Genomic DNA, 14883 nt, shown 5'->3' on the forward strand with positions numbered 1-14883 from the left:
CGCTCACACTGCTGACCTCCAGAACCGAAGAGAACAAATGTTATGTTGTTTTCAACGACGAATTCTCCGGTGACTTGTTACAGCACCCACAGGGAACGAATACAGTTATAATACACATTTTTGATTTTCCTTGGACTAATTAGGGCTGACATTGTATCACTTCACGTAAAAGGCAGGGCCGAGCAGCCCTGTAGGACTGTTTGCGTCCCTGCCCTCCCCTCCCGCGTCCCCGACTTGTCAGAGCATCACACAGACGCCGCAAACCCTACCTGTCTCGGGGTACGTGCGCCACCGTGACAAACGACCCAAACGGGCCGAATGGAAATTTGTTTCTCAGAGTTGTGGAGGGTGGACGTGCCGGCTCGACGGCGTCCTGGTGAGGCCGCTCCTCCCGCCTCCTTGCTGGGGGCTCAGGTGGCCTTTGCTTGGTGTGTGCATGTGGGGAGAGAGCTCTCTCTTCCTCTCCTTATAAGGCCACAAATCTATTGCATTAAGACCCTACCCGTATGACCTCATCATCTCCTAAGAGCCCCTTCTCCGAATACTGTCTCAGCGGGGGTTAGGGCTTCAACCGATGAATTTGGGGGGAAACAGTCCAATCCATAGCTCCACCCGACAACATCGTTACATTTTGCTTTTGATGGCCATATGAATCCTAAAGACATCAAGAGGAAAAAGAAGAGTCGTTGGCCATTCCATTCAACCTAAAGCATTTTATTTATTTTGCAGTGCAGGTCTTGTGGCGATGAATTCCTTCAGTTTTCTTTTATCTGAAAGTGCCTTCACTTTGACTCAATTCTTCTTTTAAAGATTTATTTATTTACTTGAGAGAGAGAGAGAGGAAGAGAGCGAGTGGGGAGGGAGAGAGAGAATCTCCAGCAGAGACCCTGATGAGCGCAGAGCCCGACGCGGGGCTCGATCCCACAACCCTGAGATCATGACCTGAGCCGAAATCAAGAGTCAGATGCTGAACCGACTGAGCCGCCCAGGCTCCGTCTCGATCCATTGCATGTTGAATTCTGGGTTGACAGGTGTTTTTTCTTTCAGTACATTGAAAATGTGGTCTTCCCTGCGCAGAATCTGGTAAGAAGTACGAGATCGTTTGAATTGTTGCTCCCCGTATGCAGTCTTTCATTTTCCTCTGGCTCTATCCGCAGTTTCTCCTTATCTTTGATTCGCAGCAATTTGATAATTATGCCGAGGTATCGTTTTCTTCATATTTATCCTGTTGGGGGTTTGCCCAGCTTCTCATATCTTTACATTTATGTCTTTTGCCAATTCTGGAAAGTTTCAGTCATTTTTGACAAATTTTTTCTGCCCCATTCTTTCTTCTTTTAGTTCTCTGATTAAATGTTCGTTAGCTACCGCGCCCCCCCGCCCCCGCCAACTCCCCAGGGTTCTGCTCTGCCCTCTTCCTCTATGGCTTTCAGATGGGATGATTTCTATTCCTCTAGCTTCGAGTTCGATGACTTCCCTCTGCACCTCCTGTCTGCTGTTAATTTTTAATTTCAGATATTGTATTTCTCAATTTTTAGAATTTTCACTTATTTTTTTAAAAGTTTTTATTTATCTGCTGAGATTTCCTATCTGCTTATCCTTTACAGACAGTTTTCCTTTACGTAGCCATTAAGCATAGTTACAATAGCTGTTTTCTTTTTTTTTTTTTTAAAGATTTTATTTATTTGACAGAGAGAGACACAGCAAGAGAGGAAACACAAGCAGGGGGGCATGGGAGAGGGAGAAGCAGGCTTCCTGCCAAGCAGGGAACCCGACGTGGGGCTCGATCCCAGGACCCTGGGATCATGACCTGAGCCGAAGGCAGACGCTTAACGACTGAGCCACCCAGGCGCCCCACAACAGCTGTTTTCAAAACCTCTACTGATTACCTTTGGGTCTCCTTGGGGTTGGATTCTACGGATATGCTTTCTTCTGAGAGTGGGTCCCACCTGCCGGCTTCTTTGTTGAGGAGCAACTTGGGATCGAATCTTGGACACTGTGACTATTGTGTTTAGAGATTCTGGATTCTGTGATACTGTCTGAAAAGCACCACTTTGTTGTTGTTTTTATCAGGCAATTAACTGATTGGATGCAAATGCAGACTTCGAATCTCAAATCCCAGTGCAGATTTTCATGTGTGGCTGTTTAAATGCGCCTCCTGCCTGCAGTTCAGGGTCAGGTTCGGGGATTTGGGGCAGAGTTTATTTGCAGAACTTAAGGCTCCTTCTCTCTCACACTCTCCTCGCACAGATTTCCCCGTCACTTTCCAGCCGGAGTGGTTGTTCTCTGGTCCCCTGGGCCAGAGAGACTGGAATTCCTCCCGGCTTTAGGTGGCCTGCCCGTCCTGAACGCTTTGAGAATGGAAATCCCCCTGGTTCCCTTCTCCCGGGCGCTACCTGATGTCGGGCTTCGCCTGGATGTGGGTGGTACTATTGTTGCTTTCCCTGCGGTGCCTTCGGGTAGGTTTCAAAAAAGGGTTATTATTTTTTATTTTTCCCAGAATCTGTAGTTAATACATTTAAGAACGGCCGTCCCATCGATCGCCTGGCCGTATTGGAAGTGGGGATGCCCTTGCTTCTGTCTTGAGGTCTCCACAACCATTGTCTTGTTCCTTTTCTAAATTAATAATTTCATTTATATATTAGTGTTTTTTGCTTATTTTTATTGAAGTACAGTAGACACACAATGGGCGTCAGGCGTACAGCACAGTGATTCGACGTCTGGGTTGTACCTCCCCCACCCCCCGTGTGGCTGCCACCTGCCACCACATGACGCCATCAGGATACCCGGGACTGTAATCCCTACGCTGTGCCTTCCATCCCATGACGGCAAGTCTGGGCCTCCCTCTCCCCTCCTCCCCTCCTCCCCTCTGGCAATCATCAGTTTGTTCTCTGTATCTACAGGTCTGATTCTGCTCTTCGTTTGTTTGTTCATTTGATTCCACATATGAGTGAAATCCTACGGTGTTTGTCTTTCTCTGACTTACTTCACTTCACGTCATACCCTCGAGATCGATCCAGGTTGTTGCAAATGGCAAGATCCCATTCCTTTTTATGGCTGAGTAATGTCCCCTTGGGTATATACACTACCTCATCTCCTTTATCTGTTCATCTACCCATGGACACTTGGGTCACTTCCATATCTTGGCTGATGTAGATAATGCAGCAGTAAACACAGGGGTGCACATATTTTTTCGAGTTAGGGTTTTCATTTCCTCTGGGTAAATACCCAGTAGTGGGATTGCTGGTTCATAAGGCAGTTCTATTTTTAATTTTTTGAGGACCCTCCGTACTGTTGCCTGCTGCGACTACACCAGTCTGCATCCTCACCAACAGTGCACGAGGGTCCCTTTCTCTCCGTGTCCTCGCCCAAGTGCTGTGACCTCCGCGCTGTTCGGTGAGCTATTTACGCACGCTCCCGTGACAGGAGGCCGGTCACTCCGCCTGGAAGCCTCCCACCCCCGGAATTTGCACGGGCAGCTCCTTCACTTCGCTCAGTGAGGTCTTTCCAGGCCACCCCATAGAACATTTCTGCTTCATTCTGCGATATTTCTTATTTTACTTCTGTCCAGGCTTTCCTCCTCATTATACTATGTATTTGTTTTATTTTTTATCTATCGTTCATCAAGCAGACTCTAGCCCCACGAAGGAAGGTATTTTTGTCAGCCTGTTCCCTCTTACAACTGCAGTGACTGGGGCTTTACTTGGAGCGTATCAGGCTCTCAGTAAAAACTTGGAGGGTGAGCGCACGTTCCCGTCCGTACCCCACATGCAAGCACGTCTGTTTCTGCCAAGTCAGCTACGCTTCCTCTGTCATTCAAAACTGCTTCGTTTTCTCTTCTCCTCCCCTATGGGTACTTGTGGGTTCATATTTTTTTTTTATCTTGTTTCTATCATTTTAATAGGATTTGAAGAAGGTACAGAATTAAATGCCTTTGTTCAAGTAGCCATATTGAACCAGAAATCCAAGCGATTCATCCCACTCCTTCTACACAGTATTTTTCTTAGCTTGTTTGGAAACATTCCATTCTCCTAATAATTTGAATACTGATTTAACCAAAATGCTGATGTACTATATTGACAAGATATGGGGAAGGAGAGGAGAAATGGGTGGGCACAACGTGGCAGGGTTGGTGTTGGGCTGAACACTCATCTTTTGTGATAGAAAGTCAGCAAATAGTTCCTGGAATTAGGAAGTCACAAAGTAGAAGTTTAGTCGTTTTATGTAGAAATACAGAGGGATGGACTGGAGGACACGTGCCGGAACGTCTGTTGTATGTGCTGCTGGGGAATGGGCAGAGGCTCGTGGAGGGCACCGACTTGTGTTGAAATCATCTGCTTTGTGCTGCTGAGCATTGTTCTAGTTCCTTCCTGGGGACCTCTCAGCCCTCCGTGGTGGTACGAGGGGGCCTGGGAGAGCAGCAGGGACGGCACGCAGCCACGAGGATGCCCAGGAATGCCCAGAGTAGAAATGTCATTAGGAGAATGAACTGTCATCCTTCATACTGGGGACACCTGCAGGGACGTTGGGGCATTGATGGGAAAAGCATTTTACTAACTTTTCTAAGCAGAGACTTGACCTTTCAGGTTACCTTTCGATTTTAAATAAAATTTGGTCTTTCTAGGGGCTCCTGGCTGCCTCAGTTGGTGGTAGATATGACTCTTCTTTTAAAAAATTTATTTTGGGGCACCTGGGTGGCTCAGTCGTTAAGCGTCTGCCTTCGGCTCAGGTCATGATCCCAGGGTCCTGGGATCGAGCCCCGCATCAGGCTCCCTGCTCAGCAGGAAGCCTGCTTCTCCCTCTCCCACTCCCCCTGCTTGCGTTCCCTCTCTCGCTGTGTCTGTCTCTGTCAAATAAATAAATAAATAAATCTTTAAAAAATTTATTTAAATTAAATTAATTAACATATAATGTATTATTAGTCTCAGAGGTAGGTCAGTGATTCATCAGTTGCATAGAACACCCAGTGCCCATTGCATCACGTGCTCTCCTTCATGCCGGTCACTAGTTACCCCATCCCCCATCCACTTCCCCTTCTGTAACCCTCAGTTTGTTTCCTATGATTAAGAGTCTCTTATGGTTTGTGTCCCTCTCTGGTTTCATCTTGTCTTATTTTTTCCTCTCCTCCTCTATGATCCTCTGTTTTGTTTTTTAACTTCCACATATGTGTGAGATCATATGATACTTGTCTTTCTCTGATTGACTTATTTTGCTTAGCATAATACCCTCTAGTTCTATCCACGTCGATGTAAATGGCAAGATTTCATGGCTGAGTAGTATTCCATTATATATATTTATATAATCTATATAATACATACACACACCACATCTTCTTTATCCATTCATCTGTCGATGGACATCTCAGCTCTTTCCATAGTTTGGCTATTATGGACATTGCTGCTATAAACATTGGGGTGCACGTGCCCCTTTGGATCACTACATTTGTATCTTTGGGGTAAATACCCATTAGTGCAATTGCTGGGTCATAGGGTAGCTCTATTTTTAACTTTTTGAGGAACATCCACACTGTTTTCCAGAGTGGCGGCACCAGCTTGCATTCCCACCAATAATATAAAAGGGTTCCCCTTTCTCCGCATCCCCGCCAACACTTGTTGTTTCCTGTCTTATTGATTTTAGCCATTCTGACTGGTGTGAGGTGGTATCTCATTGTGGTTTTGATCCATATTTCCCTGATGCTGAGTGATATTGTACATTTTTTTCATGTGTCTGTTGGCCATTTGGATGTCTTCTTTGCAGAAATGTCTGTTCATGTCTTCTGCCCATTTCATGATTGGATTATTCTTTGGGTGTTGAATTTGATAAGTTCTTTATAGATCCTGGATACTAGTCCTTTATCTGATATGTCATTTGCAAATATCTTCTCCCCTTCTGTCGGTTGTCTTTTGGTTTTGTTGACTGTTACCTTTGCTGTGCAAAAGCTTTTTATCTTGATGAAGTCCCAATAGTTCATTTTTGCCCTTGCTCCCCTTGCCTTTGGAGACGTGCCTAGCAAGAAGTTGCTGCAGCCGAGGTCAAAGAAGTTGCTTCCTGTGTTTGCCTCAAGGATTTTGATGGACTCCTGTCTCACATTTAGGTCTTTCATCCATATTTTTGTGTGTGGTGTAAGGAAATGGTCCAGTTTCATTCTTCTGCATGTGGCTGTCCAATTTTCCCAACACCATTTGTGGAAGAGACTGTCTTTTTTCCATTGGACATTCTTTCCCGCTTTGTCAGAGATTAGTTGACCATAGATTTGAGGGTCCATTTCTGGGCTCTCTATTCTGTTCTATTGATTTGTGTGTCTGTTTTTGTACCAGTACCATACTGTTTTGATGATTACAGCTTTGTAATGCAGCTTGAAGTCTGGAGTTGTGAAGCGAACAGCTTTGCTTTTCTTTTTCAACATTCCTCTGGCTATTCAGGGCCTTTTGTAGTTCCATACTAATTTTAGGATTATTCGTTCCAGCTCTGTGAAAAATGCTGGTGTTATTTTGATGGGGATTGCATTGAATGTGTAGATTGCTCTGGGCAGCATAGACATTTTAACAATATTTGTTCTTCCAATCCATGAGCATGGAATATTTTTCCATTTTGTGTCTTCCTCAATTTCTTTCATAGGTGTTCTGTAGTTTGTAGAGTACAGATCATTTACCTCTTTGGTTAGGTTTATTCCCAGGTATGCTATGGTTTTGGGGCGATGTACAGCTCTTGATCTCAGGGTGGTGAGTTCGAGCCCGACGTCGAGCATAGAGCCTACTTAAAAAAATTTTGAACTTTCTATAAACTAAGTTATTTTTGAACTAATCTCCTCACTTATTTCATATAAAATGTGAAAATTGTGAATATTTTAAAATATCAAACAAACAAAAAATCTGTTCACTCACTTACTCAACTTTAGAAAGAAAATATTTGAAACAACAGCTGAAGTCTCCTGTCTCCTTGCTCCTCATATGTAACTGTATGTAACCACTCTTCTGGATTTGGAGTGTATTATTCCCTTTCATGGCTTTTGTTTTTTTTTCTTATTTTTTAAAAAAGATTTTATTTATTTGAGAAGGAGAGAACATGAGCAGAGGGAGGGGCAGAGGCAGAGGGAGAAGCAGATTCCCCGCTGAGCAGGGAGCTTGACGCAGGACTCGATCCCAGGACCCTGAGATCAGGACCCGAGCTGAAGGCAGACGCTTAACCTACTGAGCCACCCAGGCACCCCGCTGGCCCAGCTTTTAAACATTTATTTCATATGCATGGGCCTGGAAACAATGTAAAATGTTGTTTTTGCATGTTGCTAATCCTTGCATAAATGGAGTTAAAATGTATATATTTCTACAGCTTACTTCCCCCTCAGCCTTATGAGATTTATCCACATTCAAACATACAGCTCTGGTTCACTCATTTTAATTGCTGAAAGACAGCTAATTGTATGGCTATTTATGTCTCAAGCTGTTAATTCATCCTCCTGGGAATTAGGATTTAGGACTTCCCTTTTTTTTTTTTTTTGTCATGGGAAACAGTATCATAATGAAACTCTTCAAAAGAACGAGATTTTTGCAAAGATACTTTCCGAAACAAGGAGGGAACACTATAACAAAAGACTATACCAAGAACAGAAACGCATTCTTGGAAATTAAAAATGTGATAGCAGAAATAAAAAACTACTCAATAGGAATCTTGGAAGGTAAAGTTGAGGAAAATGGAAAGGAAGAAATAAAGACATAATTTAAAAAAAAATTTAAACGTTTTATTTATTTCTTTATTTGAGATAGAGAGAGAGAGCATGCTAGCACAGGTGGGGGGGGGGACAAAGGGAGAAGCAGACTCCCCAGTTGAGCAGAAAGCCCAACACAGGGCCCGAACCCAGGACCCTGGGATCATGACCTGAGCTGAAGGCAGACACTCAACTGAGCCACCCAGGCGTCCTTCAAAGAAATAATTTAACAAAAATTTCTAGAATGAAAGGACATCAGTTTGCCAAGCTTCCAAGTGCTCAACACACACACACACACACACACACACACACACACAGAATACCGACCAGAAGGCATTTGATGCAAGATTTCAGAGCACTGGGGTCAAGAAGAGCTCCTGTTGGTTTCCAGAGAGGAAAAATACAGCAGGTTTCCTAAAAATAATCAAGAGCAAGAATGCGTTTAGACTTTTTGATAAAAACACTGGAAATTAAAAGACAGAGGAGAAAATTCTTTTACCTTTCTGAGGGAAAGAGGTTTTCAGCACGGAGTTCTTCGTGCAGCCAAACTGCTAATTAAGGATGGGTGCTGCACAAAGACATTTTCGGTGCTTTGCTGGACTGGATTTGGCATTAAGTTCACCTGCGTGCCCGGCGTATACTCTTCCTTTTAGGAACCGCCCTTGTCTGGACTTGGCGTTGACGTTAGGTCAACCTCCTCTGCTTTCAGGAGCGATGTGTACAAGACTGGGCTCACCTCTTCTTCCCACTCTTGACCATCTGTGGTGTCAGAGGTCAGAGTGGCAGTTAGCTCAGCTGGGAGAGGTCAACCCCCCCCCCCCGTGAACCCCTATCTCAGCAGATGACCCTGTCACCCACCAGTCATCCACGCCGGAAAGCTGGAAGTCACACTGGCTTTTCCCTCCCCCTCCCTCCTTCATTCATTCAGCCAAGGTTTGTTGAGCACCTACTATGTGCGAGGCAACGGTGGATACCATAGTTGCGTTCTAGTCGGGGAGGGAGGGCGAACCCATCGAAGGTAAAGCCATACCCTCTCTGGTGGTGGGAAGAGTTGTGAAAGTAAACAAAGCACAGATGGGGGTAGTGAGTGGTGCCTGGGACGCTATTTGATGTGGGGTGGAGGGGAAAGGTCCTCTCGCCTGGTGGCAGGGATCCCGGGTCTGGAGGACGCGAGGGAGCCGCTCCTCTGGATCTACACACAGGGGACGTTTTCCAGGATGAAGGAGCAGCATTTGCAAAGATCCTGAGGTGGGAGCAGGTGTGTTCTGTTGGAGGAACAGGAAGGGGGAGCCACTGGAGTCGTGGGTGAGGCAGAGCGGGGTCACGGAGAAGACAGAGGAGCTGGGATGCCAGGTCACGGGACACCGTGAGCATTTCCAGGCGTTGACTTCATGGTGAGCGAGGTGGAAAGTTGAGGGATTTTCATCAGAGAAGTGAGCTGGCTTACGTTCTCTAGGGGCCGTGCTGAGGATGCACGCGGGAGAGGGGGGAGGGGGGCAGGGAGCGTGGGTGCACATCCAGGGCTGGGGGCTGGGACGGGTCGTTCCCCTGCAATGAGGACAGGGAGACACTCTGGCTACATTTAGAAGGTGGAGCCCACAGGACTCCATGCACTCAGGTGGGAACACCCAGAAGAGCAGTTTGTGCTGGGAAAGGAATTCCAGAGTTATCTGGACATTTCATGTGTGGGATGCCCGTTAGGAATTCCCACCAACTGGGCCACTGGAGATGCGAACCTGGAGCTCAGGAGGAGTTGGATGAACTGGGGAAGGAGCTCAGCCTTGGGGCTCCCGAATGGTCAGAGCTTCCCAAGAACTAGCAGCAGAGCCCAAGGACAAGCCACCAGGGAGGTGAGAGGAAGAGGAAGGCCAGAGAGTGGGGTGTCCCGGAGGTGGGGGGTGCGGTCTGTAGGACAGAGCTCGGTAATGCCAGGTGCTACCAGGAGCGTGTCGAGCCCAGGGTGGAGGGCTGGCCACCGGAACCATCGACATGGGGCCGCTGGTCACTTTGTCTCAGTGTAGTGATGGCAACAGGAACTGCATCGGCGTGGATTTAAGAGTGGGAGGAGAGGCTGTGGGCGGCGAGTGGAGACGACTGGGGGTAGTTCTGTGTTCCCAGGAAGCAGGAGTGTAGCAGTCCCTCTAGGAAGCTGGAGAAAAGCAGGCTCTTTGCAGAGACAGCGGTGGTACCGAGGACACTGTGGAGAGGGAAAGGTTGTCCTGGGCAGCGTCCAAATATCTCACATCCCTCAGTTCCTCCATCCCCATTACACATGTCTTACTTGGGATCCTGAACAGCTTTCTTTATAGAGAAAACTCTATATGGCATCTTTGGCCATGAGATGCAATGTGCCATAAGCATGTTCACATTTTGCCAGTGAAAGGTACCCCCCCATCTTTCCCATTGACGGCCGTACCTGAAAGAGAAGAGGACTCAGGAAAACAGTCATATGCCACTCAGCAAGAAGGGAACTGACTAATTAGAGCAAAGGGGAAATGTTGACCCCACGGAGCCCAGCGGGATCTGTGGTTTCAGGCTTGCCCGCCGGTCAAGGCAGCGTTTACTATTTCATGACACAAAACTTTGGACCCAGCATCAATTTGGAAGAGGGATCAAAGTTCACATTTTAATCCAAACGTCAGTGATGTACACACTGATAAAAACAAAACAAAGCTTGCCTTACTTAAAAACACACAGCCAGGCTTTTCCATCCCGTGCCGCTCTCTGCCCCGACCAAGGCAGCGCCGGCGTCTGGGGGGTGCGGGGGGTAAACTTTCAGTAAGTGAGACCATAGCGGATTCTTACTTTGTCTGAAATATTGTTTCCTTTACCTTATACCTGGAGCCTCGCTCAGGCTTTCTAGTGTAAGGGTGTATGCAGGCCCCTTTAAAAATGGGATAAACATTTATTTTTGCAACATTTAAAATTTGTGAACAAGGGCAAAGGATAATATGATAAACATCTCTGTATCCATACCCAGTTAAATAATAAAACACTTTAGACACAGCGGAGGCCCCTCTCTGAACACTGGCCGCCTTCCCACCAGGCTAGAACTAGACTCAATTTGATGTTTACTTATCCCTATATTCTGTATAGTTTTACTACTTCTGTCTGGATCCCAAAGCAAACCACAATGTGATATTTAAATGTAATAAACGCTATCATGCGAGAAGAATTCTTCTGTAACTTACTGATTTCACCAAATAGTGTAAGCTCTCACCAGATATCTGTAAGCTTCGTTCATATGTATGTGTATACTTCTAATCCCTTCTTTTTTTTATTACTGCATAAAAATTTATCATGAAAATACCCCAATTTGGGGGCACCTGGGGGGCTCAGTCGGTTGAGCATCTGACTCGATTTCGGCTCAGGTCATGATCTCAGGGTCGTGAGATCGAGCCCTGAGTTGGGCTCCACGCTCAGTGAAGAGTCTGCTTCAGCTTCTCTCTCTCCCTCTGCCCCTTCCCCCTTCCAAAAAACAAAGAAAAAGAAAATACCCCAATTTATTTATTCATTCTCCTGTGATTGGATGTTTTGATTTTTCTGCTCTTGCAAACACTATTACTACAACTGAAAAAATATATATATCTCCTTGCACATAAGGGCAAGAGAAGCTTTTTCTCTAGGGTAGTGGTCTGTGGACTTCCTGGCTCATAGTCCCTAAGATAGTTTCAGAAAAAGTATGTTTCTCCTCCCACATTTTTAACATTGGCATCTAAAATCCTTTATCATAAGTTTAAATATTAGCTTGAATCATACGAATTTGCCATATCTGTAGGTTGAAAATGGTGGAATATTAACAATGTCATATGGTTCCCACTTACAGTTGCAAAGAAAGTCATGCCCAGTTATTATAAATACCATTTAAAAACAAAACTGCTGCTTCACGTTCACTTTTCAAGATGTAGCCACTGGGCTATAAATATTATAGTAACTTAATACTTGCTATGATCCACTTCAAAAATACTCCAATAAACTCTTCCTTGATAAACCAAAATTTTATGTGGATATTTTTTCTTGTTTGTCTTCGATTTCCACTCCATGTGGCTCATGAAAACTCTGTTAAGGTACTTTTCATTCGGAGTCTCCTATGGTTCTCCCAATTGTATTTTTTCTGTGACAAATATATGCGCATAAATTGAAATATTCACGTTTTCAAGTTTCTTATGACAGGAAGGCTCTGAATGTTACAACTCTCTTCTGCTTTGGGTCATGACAACAACAACTATTGGTGTACATTTGACCAAAGCCACAGAAACGTCATGAAGATTTTGATAAATACTTGTTATATATAAGAAGTGGGATTCGATTGGAACAGCAGCACAGTAAGGTTGATGGGGCTTCTTTTGTGTTAAGTGAGTCCACGGATGAAGGTCACTTCTTATTTGGATGAGTCAGGGTTCAACATCAATTGTATCCGTCTTCTCTGTCGTAGACGTGAGCTCTGAGCAGCTTTGCTGGTGTCAATGGATAGATGGGGATAGAACATTCCTGAAAGCAGCGTCTCTAACTTCTATGAACTTTCCCCAAGTCACACCAAATGCATCACAAATCAGGGAATGATCAATCTCAGAAAATTGTTTGTGATGCTGTATCTGTTGACACTTTGGTTGGGTTCTTGTCCAAGGAGAACTGGAAATTACGTGGCTTCGTCTTTAGAGTCATTTTCTCGTGCAATTTGGAGAAGTCTCCCAAAAGGCTCTATTAGGATTTTCAACTATAGTTAAATATCACCTTCACATCGAGGCATCTCCCGAGACTTCCTATACTCATAAAGATTTGGGAAAAGGACAATATTGTTGATTTCAATCCATCTGATGGAATAGACAATGATTTCCTGGGATCTCACCATGCTGGTGTCAAAATGTTGGTGCTGCAAAGTGAACCCCGTGAGCTCGTGGGAAGCATCATCCACATAACCTAGTTGGCAAAGTCAGTCCTTACTGTCAGATTAATCATCCAAATCACACTTACATTCCGTCACAAACAGGTCTGACCTCATTCTTCCTTTGAAGAGCTACGTCGCCTTGCATCCCTCCAGCAAACCTCTCCCTTCTGAGTTCATGGAACTCTTGTAACTGAGCTCAAGTGACTCTTGGAAGTTGATCCTGTTTCCACACAATACACTTTTAAAAAGTGTAAGGGTAACCCCCTGCACTTGATAATATTTGTCATGTGTGGTAGGCCGGATTACGTGTTCACAATTATTATGATTAATTTCCTCCCCCTTGGCCGACCTCCCCTCTAGACGGAGTACATCACCGCCCCCTGACTTTGGACCTGGCTGAGCCTTGCTCTGGCTCCTTGGGGGTGGGAGGTGTGAGGTGGGCTGCCCCTGCCGCAGGCCCCCCAGCCCTCTTCATCCTGCCCTCCCACCAGAGCAACACGTCCCCGGGGGTGTCTGCTTCCTCAGCCTGGGTCTCGGAACGGGAGAGCGTGCGACGTGGACCCCCAGTCCAGAACGAGAAGGGTGTGGAGCTGCCCACAGCCAGGAGCAGAGCCGCGGACCCAGCCAGCCAGCCCACCTGCAGCCCTCGACTCAGTATTTGTTGTTGCAAAACCTAACCTGGGGGATGTTGACCAACACTCTCGTCCAAGGGCCACACCCAACATTCAGAGCAAACCAGGCCCTGGCTTTTTAGCAACCAAAGTGTGTTTGCAAATAAAACAATGTTCCTAAGTTAATATGTGGAAACAAGTAATACCTGTTTTGTGACCAGTCACTGGAGAAGCCCTACCCCTAGAAATGTTATGTACTGTGCCCAGATATGTGCAAACAGACTCAAATGGAAATATCCAAAGTCTAAGAAAATCTGCTCACCAGCTGCTTCCCCAGGCATGTCCCGATCTCACCGGCCATGCCATTTCTCTGTTACAATATCAGCCGTAAACTATGAACTCGGAGGGACTGGATACACCCATCTCAAGTATGTTTTTTATTCACTGCAATTTTAAAAGGATTTTTAAATTTTGAAATCATTTGATTCATAAGGACTTGCAAAAATAGTCCGGAGGCTTCCCCAGTGCCATCCTCCAGACGGGCCCTGTGGCGGCAACCCACTCGGCCGGGAGCGTTTTAGAATCGGGAATTCGACGCGGGCAGAACAGCACCAGCTCAGTGCAGATTGTATTTGGATGTGATGATTTTCACACGCACAATGTGTACATTCCTGTGTCCATCACGATTAGGGTAGAGAATGTTCAGTCACCTTTTAGAGCCACATCTCCCCCAACCCAGTTCCCGGCAACCACTGGTCTGTTCTGCCTCCCTCTTAATGTTTTTATTGGTAGAGTGTTAATTAAATGGAGCAATACTGTACGCAGCCTTTTGAGACAGGTGTGGTTTTTTTTTCCACTCAGCATAATTCCCTTGAGATCCGTCCAGCTCTGTTCTTTGTGACCGCCAAGCGGTTTTCCACTGTTGGGATGGATGGGGGACGGCAGGCTGTTCAGCCACTCACCTGTGGAAGGACAGGTGGATGGTTCCGAGCTTGGGGCTACTGTTCATCAACGGGCTGTGAACGCTTACAATCAGGCTGGTGTGTGAATATGTTTGCATTTCTCTAGGACAGATCTGCAGGCCCGTGATGCTGGGTTTTACAGTAAATGTATGACTTTATAAGAGACGGCCAAACTCTTTCTCAGAGCATCTGCGCTCTTCTCCATCCCACCGGCCGTGAGTGAGAAGGGACCCAGGAGCCTCACGCCCTCGTCAGCCCTTGCTCAGCATTCTTATTTCAGGACCTCTTTAATCTAAAGCCAGTGTTCGTTGTCTTTGTCATAAACAAGTGGGTTTGAAATCACAGCAAACCAACACACAGCCTCCACCCTGTGCTTCCAAATCCCTCCCACGCTCATTACTACTAAGGGCTGAATGCCCAGGATGGATCTCAGTTGACAGAAATATCAGTCCAGCCTGTGAGTCTACGTCACTTACGACCTCAGTCACAAACAGTCATATCTGCGGAGTATTTTTATTTGACACATGTTCTTTTAACGGCCAGTTTAAACAACCATATTCCTAGTATCATCAATACAAGCGTAACAGAGAACTCGTTAACACGGCACCGCATCCAGTCGCCAAGCCACGAAAACCTGCCCTTCGAAAGCCACTCTGTTCGACTTCCTTGACAAATACACTTGGAAGCAAGGATCGCCATAAGGAAGCTCGGGGGGCACTG

Source organism: Phoca vitulina, unplaced genomic scaffold (genome assembly GCF_004348235.1).
Source record: "Phoca vitulina isolate PV1807 unplaced genomic scaffold, GSC_HSeal_1.0 scaffold47, whole genome shotgun sequence".
NCBI classification, from domain to species: domain Eukaryota; kingdom Metazoa; phylum Chordata; class Mammalia; order Carnivora; family Phocidae; genus Phoca; species Phoca vitulina.